The sequence below is a fragment of the Dermochelys coriacea genome, chromosome 28, assembly GCF_009764565.3.
Source record: "Dermochelys coriacea isolate rDerCor1 chromosome 28, rDerCor1.pri.v4, whole genome shotgun sequence".
In the NCBI taxonomy this organism is placed as follows: domain Eukaryota; kingdom Metazoa; phylum Chordata; order Testudines; family Dermochelyidae; genus Dermochelys; species Dermochelys coriacea.
In genome coordinates this window covers 6,121,772-6,135,203 of record NC_050095.1, presented here as the reverse complement: position 1 = coordinate 6,135,203, position 13,432 = coordinate 6,121,772, and the positions used below count along the sequence as shown (strand labels likewise).

The following is a 13,432-nucleotide window of genomic DNA, read 5'->3' as shown; positions in this document are numbered from 1 at the left end:
TAAGAGGCCAGTAAGCCTGACTTCAGTGCCGGGCAAACTGGTTGAAACTATAGTAAAGAACAGAATTGTCACTCCATCATGTAAGTCAGCCCCAATTGTACTCTCTGAGTGCTATGGCCAAACACTCTGAATCACTCTGCCAGGCACCACAAGCAAACTCCCGGTTCCCAGACTTTCCCCCAGAAATGTGTGTCTTCCACTGCCCAGTGCTATGCTGGATGACACAAGTTCATAGAAAGTCCATCACTGATTAATATAAAACGATAGCCACAATCCTGTTATCCCACATGGAGTTTTCCGAACACTTCAGCCCAGACACACTGGTCTAGATTAAAACAATAAAACAAGTGGATTAACTACAGAAAGACCGATTTTAAGTGATTACAAGTAATGAGGGATAAAAGTCTGAACTGGTTACAAAGAAATAAAAGTAAAACACAGCTAACACCTAACTCAACAAAATGGAGTGAATTCAAGTCAGAGACTCTGGCTATGTCTACACTGTATACCTTACAACGGCACAGCCACGCCACTACAGCCTCACTGTTGTAAAGCACTCAGTGTAGCCGCTCTTTGTCACCAGGAGAGCGCTTTCCTGACAACAATATAAAACCACCCACAATGCGGGGCGGTAGCTTCGTTGGTGGGAGAGCATCTCCCACACCAGCACTTTGCGGCGTTAAAAATTTTGTCGTTCGGGGGTATGTGTGTATGTGTTTTTTTCACACCCCTGAGAGGCAAAAGTTTTAATGATGAAAGTGTAGAGTAGCCATAGCCTTTCTCTCACCATATGCTGACACAGTTTGCAGGCTGAATCACCTTTCAGTGAGGATCTCCCCATCCATCCTTGTGGCTTTCTTCGTTCTTCAGATGTTGTGGGTAGAGAGAAAAGGAGGGAGACTAATTCATGTGGTGTGTTTTGCTCTCTCCTTTTATAGACCCTTCACTTGCGCAAGAGTCATCTCCAGAGACCAAGTCTCTGTGGGCAGGAACTTCAAGCTGCTTCTTTGACAAGATGCAGATTTTTGCCCACACCCTCTTTCCTGCTGATGAATGGCCACTTCCTCAGGTGACCTTGTTTTCACCTGGCTGGGGCGTTGGCTCGCCTTTTGTCTCTGGACAACTGTTTGCGACCGTCCTCCAGAATTGCCTTATGTAATATCATTCAATGTCTTATGTAATATCATGCAGTAGTATCTTATAACTTCACATGCAATGTTGCCAGAAATATTTTGTCAGGACAATAATGCTCAGCAAATTATGAGTTTTTAAATGATCTCGTACAAGGCGTACTTTGCACAGGCTTTGACATTGTCCAGTGCAAGGATGAACAGACTGTCACACGCACTCCCTGGGGTCACCTCAGGCCCAGTAACTGCCCCTGCCCCTGCCCCCACCTACCAGTGACGCCTCCCAGCCCAGCACGCGGGGGAGCCGTTAGATGGCTGGAGCGGAGGGGAGAACCTGCTCCTTTGGCCCTCGCAGATGGGAGTTGGGGACAGAATCACAGAAGATCAGGTTTGGAAGGGACTTCAGGAGGTATCTAGTCCAACCCCCTGCTCAAAGCAGGACCAACCCCAACTAAGTCATCCCAGCCAGGGCTTTGTCAAACCGGGCCTTAAAAACCTCTAAGGAAGGAGATTCCACCACCTCCCTCAGTAACCCGTTCCAGCGTTTCACCACCCTCCTAGTGAAAAAGTTTTTCCTAATATCCAAGCTAATATCCACTGCAACTTGAGACCATTACTCCTCGTTCTGTCATCTGCCACCACTGAGAGCAGCTGAGCTCCATCCTCATTGGAACCCCCCTTTCAGGTAGTTGAAGGCTGCTATCAAACCCCCCCTCACCCTTCTCTTCTGCAGACTAAACAAGGCCAGGATCAGTCACACCTAGCTCCAGAGTCACCATTGCTGCAGGGAGAGGCGCAGACTTGGGGTGGGGAAGTGAGGCAGGGACTGGTCATGTCTCAGTTGCCCCAGCAGTTCTGCTCTGGAGGCGAGAATCCCCGGCCCAGAGCAGCTGCCACAGTGCAGGGAATCTGCAGCCCCTTCCAATAGCTGCTCCTGCCTGGCTCAGGGGGAGAAGCCTGGCTCTCAGCGGTGACTCGTCCCCTGGCTCTGAGCCACAGTGTCCAGCCCCTTCCATCACTGTAGGTTGTGTCTATACTACAGGGTTATGCCAACATAGCTCCACCCCCAGCCTGCAGCCCCTTTCCGGTCTTTCAGTCACTCTGGGTCTGGGAACCTGTCTGGGCTCGGAGCTGACAGGCTGCCCCTTGCCCGTCCAGCCTGCTGTGTGGCAATGAGTCCTTTTGCTTGCACAAGTGGCACCTAGGAGGATAAGCCTCTGCAGATGCATTGGTGGTATAGTGGTGAGCATAGCTGCCTTCCAAGCAGTTGACCCGGGTTCGATTCCTGGCCAATGCAACAGAGTACTTTTTCCCTTGTCTGGAACTGGTTTAATTTCAGTCACATTGTGTGATAATCACATTCTCAACCCAATAATCAGAGGATTAATGTCCCACATCCCAGCAGGTCATTAAACACGCAGGGGGCAGGACTACACAGTGACCTGTAGGAATCACCCTTGTGTAATGAAGCCAGACCAGGATGTGGGACAACAGCAACCACCTCCTCCCCGGGGGCAGCTTCACCCGGTTTGCCGGCTGGAGGTTCATCCACCAGGCCAGGCTCAACTGCATGCTGCTGAATGGAGCTATCCGCCACGGGGATCGGGACAAGCGATGCGGGAAGTGTGGCTATGCCAACAAGACGCTACCCCACGTCCTGTGTATCTGCAAGAGCCTAGCAGCTGCGACGCTATGCCATCCCAGATCGCCTGGCCAGAGCCATCCCGCCATCCATGGGGAAGGTCGCCGTAAACTCCGCTGTCCCCGGAACCGACAGCCAACTGCGACCAGACATCGTCATCACCAACGAGGCCCGGAAGAAGATCGTCACGGTGGATGTCACAGTGCTGTTTGAGAACAGGACCCCAGCCTTCCACGGTGCCCGAGCTCGAAAGGTGGAGAGATACGCCCCCCTGGCCAGCACCCTGAGAGCTAGGGGTTACCGGGTCCAGACACACGCACTGATCGTCAGAGCCTTGGGCGCATGGGACCCCAATAACAAGCGAGTGCTGAGAGGATGCAGAATCGGCCAATGCTACGCTCAGCTGATGCGGCAACTCCTGGTGTCGGATGCCATCAGGTGGTCAAGGGACATCTACATAGACCACATTACCGGACATGGGCAATACCAGGAGGGATGAGCTGGAGTGCCGATTTGAAGCTCATTCAGGAAAGTAACAAATACTTTCCTCCTGGATTGTATTTTCTCAATGAACAACCAACCTAATTCTCAATTACTGAGGGACAATCTCCACTCATTGATATATTTTGCTTTCCATAACCAAATCTCTGTACAACTTTTCATGAGTGATGTACCCAAGTATTCAGATTCTAGTATCTAAATTGTATTGTTAAATCTATTCACCTAAATTTGGGTTATTACTGAGTATGTACTCTATGTATCATATGACTTTTAAAAACTAACTTTGTATTTGTGGATAATCTAAGCACTATACCCAGATGTACAGATACTCTTCTCTCAACCTATGCATTATATAATCTCTTTAACATTAGCTTTAATAAAATTTTTAAATATGAGAAAGTCAGAAACTGTGGGAACATGCGTCTGTATCTTCTTGTCCTTCAGTGTGTGGGTAGATGTCACGTCGGGGGTCACCCGTTTAGTTAGATGTTCGGCTGTGTGTGTGTTCTCTTTGTGTTCCCCCTGTGTCCTGCCCCAGCTCTGCGCAGACAGCCGGCATAGCAGACCTCGAGCAAACCGCCCAATGACCACAAGATCTGTTAAGGAACGAAGGCACCAGGCCATGTTTATTGTCAACAAAGGGCAGTACTAGTATCCCGCAGACCCTACCAGACCACTAATACATGTATGCCCATAACAATGGACTAGCTCAGTGAATGGCAGGACTTTCCGTTCCTCCCTAGTCTAGACAAAGACATTCCCTCTGAGATACATCTTTATACTCCGATACACACTAGTTACGTACTGCCCCCTGACGTGGCTAGTTATCACCCATCACCTTGTACACTTTGATTCAATCAAAACATCTCTATTACGTACTGTCATCCTGACTTTATCTTTGAGGAGGGGTCAGTGTGTTCCTGTTACCCTTGAGAAATGTTCTCGTACCATCCTTGACATCGGGATGTTCTGGTACCACATGACATCGGGATGTGTTTGCGTGAGCGCTCTGTGCCCAGCACTTCTTAAGAATGTGAATTTTTGCAATATCACCCTGTTCTTGCCCGAGTCTGTGAGCAGGTCCTGCCTTTTGCTCACAGCTTCTTTTTGCTTTATATCAGTAAAGCTTTGACCACTCCTTTAGCCCAGGCTTCAGGCCTCTGATACAAGGGCTTATGTCTACATGCTCTTTTCCTACTACACAGTGTTATTCTTCCAGCTGTGTGAGGTGTTTGTACTATGCTCCTGCAGGCTGGGGGGAAAATAGAATGATAAAGTTTTGGATCAGTTTTTGCCACTGCTGATTCTTTTAATGCTACAATAATAATGACATAAACAAAAGTTAAGCACCAATGTGGACACAAGAACACATGGATGTAAACTGGGCCATCAACAAGTTTAGCCTTGATATTAGATGAAGGTTTCTAACCGTTAGAGGAGAGAAGTTCCTTCTAGCCTTGCAGGGGGAGCAGTGGGGGCAAAAAACCTAACTGAGTTCAAGGCTGAGATGGATGAGTCGGCAGAGGGGATGGTATGATGGGACGGCCTACAATGGCATGTAGCTCATCTGCGGTGGCTAAGAGCAAATATCCCCAATGGCCATGGATGGGACACTGGGTGGGGAGGGCTCTGAGTTACTACAGAGAATTCTTTCCCAAGTGTCTGGCTGGTGGGTCTTGCCCACAGGCTCAGGGTCTCCCTGATCATCATATTTGGGGTCGGGAAGGAATTTTTCCCTGGGTCTTTTCTCTGACTCATCTGCCTGACAAGCTGCCAGGCTGTACCCCGACATCCCTTTGCAGGGGCAGCTGCCAGTTCCTACCTCCTGAATATAGCAGTGACTATCCCCACCTGTCACGCGCGGGACTGGGGCATGAGTCCCTGATTGGAAAGCCGGGATTTTGACACTAACTCAGACCCTCCTGCTGATCAGCTCTGAGCCAGTGTCACCTTTGGGTGAGCTAGAATTTATGCCATAGCCATAGAAAAACACCTAGAGACCCAGAATTTAGTCTCTAAGGTTTTTCAGCCAGAATTGCACAGAGTCAACCTCGCCACATTCAAGTCCCCAAAAGAACAAAAGGAAGAAACTTAATTCTTAAGTGCCAGCTTTTTAAAAACTTCCAATAAAGAAACATAAATAACAAATAACTGCAATGTAATTTCTACAACATCACATGGCTACTTTTTAATCCACCTACATTATCTTCACAGTTATACAGAAAACTTCAGTCTAAACAGGTCAGTCCCCACAGAAACACACCAAGAAGAAACTCAGAGTTCCCCCAAACCTTAGGCAGAGGTCACGTGACTCTCAGATTGAGTCTTTGATCACCGAATCTATACAGTCTGCAGACTCAAAAGCAAACTCTTCCCTCCCAATTTCCCCTTGCTTGGAGAAATCTTCAGTTGGAATCTATGCAAACTCTTCCTCCTCCAAAATCACTAGTTAGGTAGTCAGCTAACCAATTAACCAAACATGCCATTAACTAGATAGAGCTTTTTAAAAAAAAAAAAAAAAAGCCTGATACAAGAAAAATACAAAACTGAGAATAGCAAATAAATGATTCTTTTCCCATGATCACACTTAAGAAAAAGTGGGTGAATCACAGTGGGGATACAGTTCAGGGCGCTGGAGCTGCTGGAGGGGGTACCTGCAGCAGGGGTACTCACTGGAGGTATCACTCCCTGTCCCGGTGGCAGGGCGGCTGGTGCAAGCAGAGTACACAGTGACAGCCCCTAGTCAGTGACTCCCTGCAGGACCCCCACCTCCACAGGGCTAGAAGCAGGGCCTGGATGGGTGGGATCTGGCCAAGGCAGATGCAGGGGAATGGACCAATCAGCTGTGGATGCAGGGGAAGGCTCTTTCTGAGCTGCAGCATCTCCTTCCTGACAATCCAGACATTGGCTCTTATTTGAAAAATCCACCCGGACAGAGGCTCAAAAAAGAGGCAATGTCCAGAAAACCCTGATGTAGGATCACCCTACCCAGGAGACCCCAGCATGCCACTAAAGGCAGCTCCAGGCCTTTTCTCCCTTCCTGGGAATCAAGGTCACTTTGTTACAGAGAGAGAAAGAAGCCTGAATCCCCCAGGTCTGACTTAATGTCACAATTTCCCAATGTCTCCTTGGAAAAGCCAAATGTCTCTTTAGTCCCAGGTGAATGGAGTAATTCAGTTCTTCCAGGGAGCTGTTCTGAGGCCTTCATGCTCATTCCTTAATTTATGGTGCCACCGTGTGGCTGTTTCATTTTCCTCCTCAATTTTAAACAGAAACAATTTTCTTTGCACAAGTCACTGAATAGCAAAATCTCTCTGTGTCACTTCTCTGACCAAGGGCATTAAATTCCACTGAAAATTTCTCTCCTACAATGCAAATAACAGATGGGACATGGCTACCTTCTGTCCTGAAAGTGGATCATGATTTTCTTTTTCTTTCTTTCAGCTGCTGTTATTTCATGGAACATATGGGATGAAAGAAGAGGCTGACGTTACTCCAGGGTGGCAATCCCAGTTCCAAAGGAAAGCCTGGCCCTTGCATTTGAAACCCCTGATGTGCTGGAAATATGGCTGGGAAAGGGACTGTCTTAATGCCCAAGTTGGAGAATTGACAACTATCTACGGCTCATCACTAACCCCCAACACCCTCTAGTCATGCTCCAGACAGAAGGGAACTTTGCACGCCAAGAATTCTTAGTCTTCATAGAATCATAGAAGGTCAGGGTTGGAAGAGACCTCAGGAGGTATCTAGTCCAACCCTCTGCTCAAAGCAGGACCAACGCCACTAATAGACAGAGTGATGCTGCAAGGCAGCTGGGAATATCAATGGCTAGAAGTAACTTCCCAAGAAAACACAACTGCTGCATAGTTAGAAAACTGGGAGTCAGGTGCTTGTGGCCAAGTTGTTAAGGCTTCCTGTTAAAAAATTCATTTGGGTCTCCCAACACAGGTTTGAATCCTGCTGACTATGGAGCATCCATGTTATTGTTGCTGTGGTTTAGTGTCTGACCATCCGCAACCCCCTACACCGGACCTGGGTCTCATCTCCCTCCTTAGATGAGTACGAGTATTTCGGTGAGTATTTCGGTGTGTGCTAGAAAGGGTGAGAGGAAAACAGCCACCACAAACACAGAGCTTGAAGTCCCCAAGTTTAATCTTTCAGAAAGCTATAAAAGTCTAATCTTACTAGAACAGGCAAAAATCAGGTGACAGTAACTTAGGGCTTTGTCTACACCATGCAGCTTTTAGCGACAAGGCTGTGTTGAGCCTTGTCACTAAAAGTCAGCGTGTGTAAATGCTCTTTTTTTGTACTTTGTCAGCACTTTTGCAGACAAAATACTTCTAGCCTCGCGAGCGGCATTAGCTTTGTGGGCAGGAGAGTGCTCCTGCCGACAAAGCTGCATTCAGACTGCCACTTGCGTTGGCAAAACTTTTGTCTTTCACGGGGGGGCTTTATAAAGAATCCGTGAAAGACAAAAGTTTTGTCGACAACTTCGCAGTGTAGACAAGCTCTTATTCTGATTGATCAAAGCAGATTTAGGGGGTTGTTTAGTATTTGAAAAAATGCATCACTCATTGCTCTAAACAACAGTTGAAGATGAAATAAGAACACAGACAAACCAGGCTGGTATTTTCACCATTGGGATAGCAACCTAGTGGTGTAACCGGGGGAGCCTAGCACGTGAATGTGTGTGACGCCCCTGGCCGCAGGCTTTTGTATGCTGTCTGAATGATGATGTGAGTAATTAGACTGGAAAGATTATGCTGCTTTGAATCCTGTGTGGGGGAGTTGACTGTTTTGGCTGCCGTTTCTAATCTGCACAATAAAGCGTTACCAGGGGTCACCCGTTGTTATCAAACAATCAGGAGGGGGCCTCTCGCTTTGCCATGGCCTGTATAGAATTAGTGGCATTAAAGCACTGCCCAGGCTGGGGAAGGGGGTTGAGATGCTGGGATGGGGAAAGCGCATGGGGTGCTATTTTGGGTGTAACGTACCGGGAGGGCTATGTAGCTCAGTGGTAGGGTGTGTGCTGTCCCTACATTAGGCCCTGGATTTAATCCTCAGTGTCTCCAGTGTCTTTTGTCCTGCCCGGCTGTGATGATCTACTAGTTACCGCATTGCACTCGATAATATAGTGGGGTTTCCCTGCATAAGTTCAATTCCTGTTCACTGCAGGAGGGACGTGCCGGTCTCATGGAAAGTCAGTGGGGTCTGAGCTCCTAAATCCCCTTGGCTCTATGGAGATTCCTCTCCTCTGTGCCTCTTAGGATGATGGTGGATGATGATGGAGAAAGAAGGAACCCCTGCGTCCTGGAGGGAAAGGTCCCATCAGCACAGATTGAATGCTTAGAGAGCCGAGCTACAGGTGATTTTCACACTGCAGAGACACTGCTCCCTTGACGGGACAGGTTTCAGAGTAGCAGCCGTGTTAGTCTGTATTCACAAAAAGAAAAGGAGTACTTGTGGCACCTTAGAGACTAACAAATTTCATGTTCTCTGTGTGTATATAAATCTCCCCACTGTATTTTCCACCAAATGCATCCGATGAAGTGAGCTGTAGCTCACGAAAGCTTATGCTCAAATAAATTTGTTAGTCTCTAAGGTGCCACAAGTCCTCCTTTTCCTCTTGATGGGACAGGAAGCAAGTGCAACAGGTTTGGGATGCTGCTGCTGATGGAGAGAGAACATGCTGGAGTAAATGAAAGCTGAGACCCAATGAGGGTCTCATTGCATAGCAGATGACAGAACGAGGAGTAATGGTCTCAAGTTGCAATGGGGAGGTTTAGATTGGATATTAGGAAAAACTTTTTCACTAAGAGGGTGGTGAAACACTGGAATGCGTTACCTAGGGAGGTGGTAGAATCTCCTTCCTTAGAGGTTTTTAAGGTCAGGCTTGACAAAGCCCTGGCTGGGATGATTTAACTGGGACTTGGTCCTGCTTTGAGCAGGGGGTTGGACTAGATGACCTTCTGGGGTCCCTTCCAACCCTGATATTCTATGATTCTATGATTCTATGATTCTAGGGGCAGGTGACTGGCAGCTCCACGCAGGGCCACGGGGCTCAGACACCCCATGTCTAGGCACCCTGGGCTGGGCTAGACAGAGAGCAAAGGCAAACAGGGGCCCTGTCCCCTGCAATGTCCCTCTGCTGGGAGAAAGCCCCAGGGATAAGTAGGAGCTGGGTTGGGAGTGGTGCAGAGGGTCCCCGGAGACATAGGGGAGCTGAAGTCCCTCAGAGTTAGGGGAACTAGACAATGCGGAGTGAAAGGGCTTCACACCCTGCCCAGCTGGGGCTGAAGGAATCAGCATCTACTGGGGGCTGAGGGATTGACCAAGGAACCTGGAGAACATTTCAACCTTGATCTTTTTTTTTGTTGGGTTTGGTTTGGTTTGCGGGTATCTCCCAGGGAGATAACACATCTTTGCAAGATGCTAAAGCTTTAAACAGAAATGAATGAAAGAAAACGGCCACTCGCTGGCACCAGAAGCTAAGGAACAAAAAGCCCCATGATTCCTCTGTGTTCCTGGGCTCTGAAAAGTGATTTGGATCCACTCACTTTATTGCTGTGGCCAGTAACATATCAAGTCAAAACCATTTCCCTTGTCATCCATTCCCAGCTTCTCGGAGCTAGAGGTGAAAGCCACTCAGAGCATGGGGTTGCATCCCTGACAGCCATTGATGGACCTATTCCATATGAAATTACCTAGTTGTTTTCTGAACCCAGTTATAGTTTTGGCCTTCACAACATCCACCAGCAAGGAGTTCCACAGGTTGAGTGTGCATTTTGTGAATTTAGTTTCCCATAAAGTCTCATTTTCTCCAGTTGAGTGGTGATGAACTGGGTCACATCCCCTCTGACTTGTGCAGATTATAGAATCTCTGACTTTTCCTAAATGCTGTGGGGCAAGTTCCTGAGAAAGTGCAGGGGGAGAGAGAGCAGGAGGGGAATGGCAGAGAGAGTGAAGCAGAGAAATACAGGGGGAGGGGAGAGAAAGGGACTGGGAGCATAAAGAAACACTCAGTTGCTGAAGCCAAGAGGTTGTCCCAACTCAATCCTGCTTATCACAGGTGTTCAGCGAGAGGGGCAGTAGCAGGTTTCTATGGCATTGATGCCTGACCCATTTTAATGGTTAATCCTTGCTTTTTGATTGCCAATTGATCCTGACTAATGAGCTGAGGGTAGTCGGGTTCTTGCCCCAGACTCAGGCTACACAGAACTAAAACCAATGTGTTTGCTATCTTGTTGGGAACCTCCAGGGCTATGGCGAGGATGCTCACACTGAGGGCAAAGCAAAGCCATCGTGATTTTTATTCGAATCAGTAAAAGAGACAGAAAAGCTCCAAACTCCAGGCACAGACAGCAAGAATCCAGGATTGGGGATATCGGGAGTGTCATTCTTTGCATATGAACTTGGACTTACATACTCACACCCTTCCTCAAGCACCTGGTGGGGAGAGACAGAGGACCAGCCCTGTCTCTGGCCTGCCCAATGAGTCCAACGGTCCAGGTTCCTCAGTGCCCAATATTGATGGTAGATTACCACAGAGCTGAAGGATCAAAGGATGCAAAGCAAAGGCCTTCAACATGGTGGTTTGCCCTGTTATAGGACCTGAACCCTGCCATGAATATTCATTCTCGTGCCCAGCCTTCCATGTCCAAATCTAACTTCCTCACCCTCATAACACCGGGGTGCACCTATCCAATAGGTTAACCTATTAATACATATCAATGCCATTTAACTCATTATCACCCACACCACTTATTGCTCAGGCAAGTTGGTGGTTTGAGGTCTGCCAACGATTCTATCCACAAATATCCGAGCCAGTGTCACTTCAGTGTTCCTGCCCGGTACTGTTAGTTCCCAGCTCCTGCTATTGAGCAAGCTATTCCTAGCTCCCCAAAATCTAAGGGTAACCATCAGGCCATGTATCTATGCCAAGGATCACAGGCTTACCATACTTATGCTAACTTACTGAAGCTAATGTCTTACTGGATACAGGCCTGTAGGTGCCCCCTGTTCTGGTTGAATATAATAAAGACTAAACTAAACTAGCCCTATAGGCTACAGCGTAATGGTCTGAACTTTAATTCTAGCAATCTGAGCTCAAATATCAGTGGGATCTCAACATACCTGAGCTCTTCTCTCCGCCCTTTCAATTATTAATTATTATTATTTTGAAGTGCTTGACTTAACCACGATCTTCTGCTTACCTAATTGTATTACAGTTTTTGGTTTATTTTTCCTTTACTTTCCTCTCCCTTTTGTTCACATCCTTATTTTTCTAACACAAGAGAATCTGCAGCACCAGAAACAGACACAAAACTTTATATTTCCACTTTCTCCCCATCATGCACGAGCAGGATACAAACACCTCTGCCAGCTGGAATTAGGACAAGGAGACACAGATGCATGTCCCCACAGTTTCTGACTTTCTCAATGGCACACGCAGAGCCCTGTAATCCGCGGATCTCTGGGGCGGAGCGGGCGGTGGGGCAGGAAGTCTCGGGGAAGAAGTGGAGAATGTTTGGTGATCAGACACAGCCCTGCGTCACTGGTGCATGGTGGAGCTGTTAGTGAAGCGTTGCAAATCTGTGGACAATTTTTGCGGATTGTGGATGGGATGCGGATACAAATTTTGTACCTGCGCAAGGCTCTGGACACAAGAACCACTCCTACGGCTCCCTCTCTAGTCCGGTTCCTTGCATCCCCCATGTCTTTAATCACCTGCTGGAATTTAGGACATAAATTCTCTGATAGTTGTGTTGAGAATGTGAGTATCACATGACGTGACTGAAATTAAACCAGTTCCAGACAAGGGAAAAAGTACACTGTTGCATTGGCCGGGAATCGAACCCGGGTCAACTGCTTGGAAGGCAGCTATGCTCACCACTATACCACCAATGCATCTGCAAAGATCCGCCTAGGTGCCACTTGTGCAAGCAAAAGGACTCACTCCTGCACAGCTAATGAGCAGGATGAATGGGAAGGAAGCAACCTGTCAGCTCTGAGCAGAGACAGGTTCCCAGAGTGGCTGAAAGATGGGGAGGAAGCTGCTACATCCCTTGGTGAGGTGCCACCCACCCCCTCCAGCCCTCGGAGAAGGGAAATGAAGATAAACCAGAATGACAAACCTTAGCTGAGACAGCTCCTTTTAAAGTAAAAGTGTGATGGACACTCCCTTCTCCACTGTCAGTGCAGGTCTCATTTTGGTGTCCCTGCGCTGGAGGGCTGGGCCGAGTTCGGCACACAGATCCAGGAATGTGGCCTTGTGCATCCAAAAGCTCTGCAGCCACTGGTCATCAACCCAAACCTGCACTATGATGCGATCCCACCAGTGGGTGCTTGTTTCTTGGACCCACAACTGGAGCTTCACCATCTGCAGCTGCTCCGTGGATGTACGAGGCTAGACCAAGATTCACTCAGGGGTTTTGTGGATCTGGGCCTCCCTCACCCTTAAGACTCAGGAGCAAAAGGCACCTAAAAAGAACCAATATCATTTCTTTCTTTCTTTCTTTCTTTCTTTCTTTCTTTCTTAATTTCATGACTTGAGGGTGTGTTTGAGTTCCTGAGTTTGAATTCCTGTGGTCAGCACGCAATCTTGCGATGGTAGATGTGTGTTCATTAGATGTGAAGGCCAAAACTATAACTGGATTCAAAAAAGAATTAAATAAGTTCTAAGGATAGGTCTATCAATGGTAATTAGCCAGATGATCCAGGATGCAACCCCATGATCAGGGTGTCCCTAAGCTCTGACTACCAGAAGTTGGGGAGTGGACACAAGGGGATGGATCACGTGATTACCTGTTCTGTTCATTCCCTCCGAAGCACCAGCACTGGCCACTCTTGGAACACAGGATACTGGGTTAGCTGGACCATTGGTTGATACAGTACGGCTGTTCTTATGTTCAGTAAAAATTACAATAGATTTTTGCCTTTGAGAAGGATTTAATAGGAGATCGTATATGGGCCTTAGTGAATATTTCGGAATCAAGTTCCACACACAAGCAGTGATGTGAAAAGCACTAAGGGCTGGATTGAGAGCCAAATAACAGCTGGGAAAGGCAACCCGCATTGGTGCATCAAATGCAAATGAAATTTTGACACCAGGCCAGGAAATCAGTCTGACTGGAAGTCACATGATCCAACAGAATCAACA

At 47.7% G+C, this 13,432-nt stretch overlaps 1 protein-coding gene and 2 non-coding genes across 3 annotated transcripts in view; 2 read left to right on the top strand and 1 right to left on the bottom strand.

The window, feature by feature from the left end:
• The window catches only part of LOC119849388 (zinc finger protein OZF-like), an 875,044-nt gene that overhangs the window by 79,161 nt on the left and 782,451 nt on the right, over positions 1-13,432 (top strand). The window lies entirely within an intron of this gene.
• TRNAG-UCC lies at positions 2,356-2,427 on the top strand. Its single transcript has one exon. It is a non-coding gene; the product is annotated as a tRNA-Gly (tRNA).
• Positions 12,109-12,180, bottom strand: TRNAG-UCC. The gene has a single exon. It is a non-coding gene; the product is annotated as a tRNA-Gly (tRNA).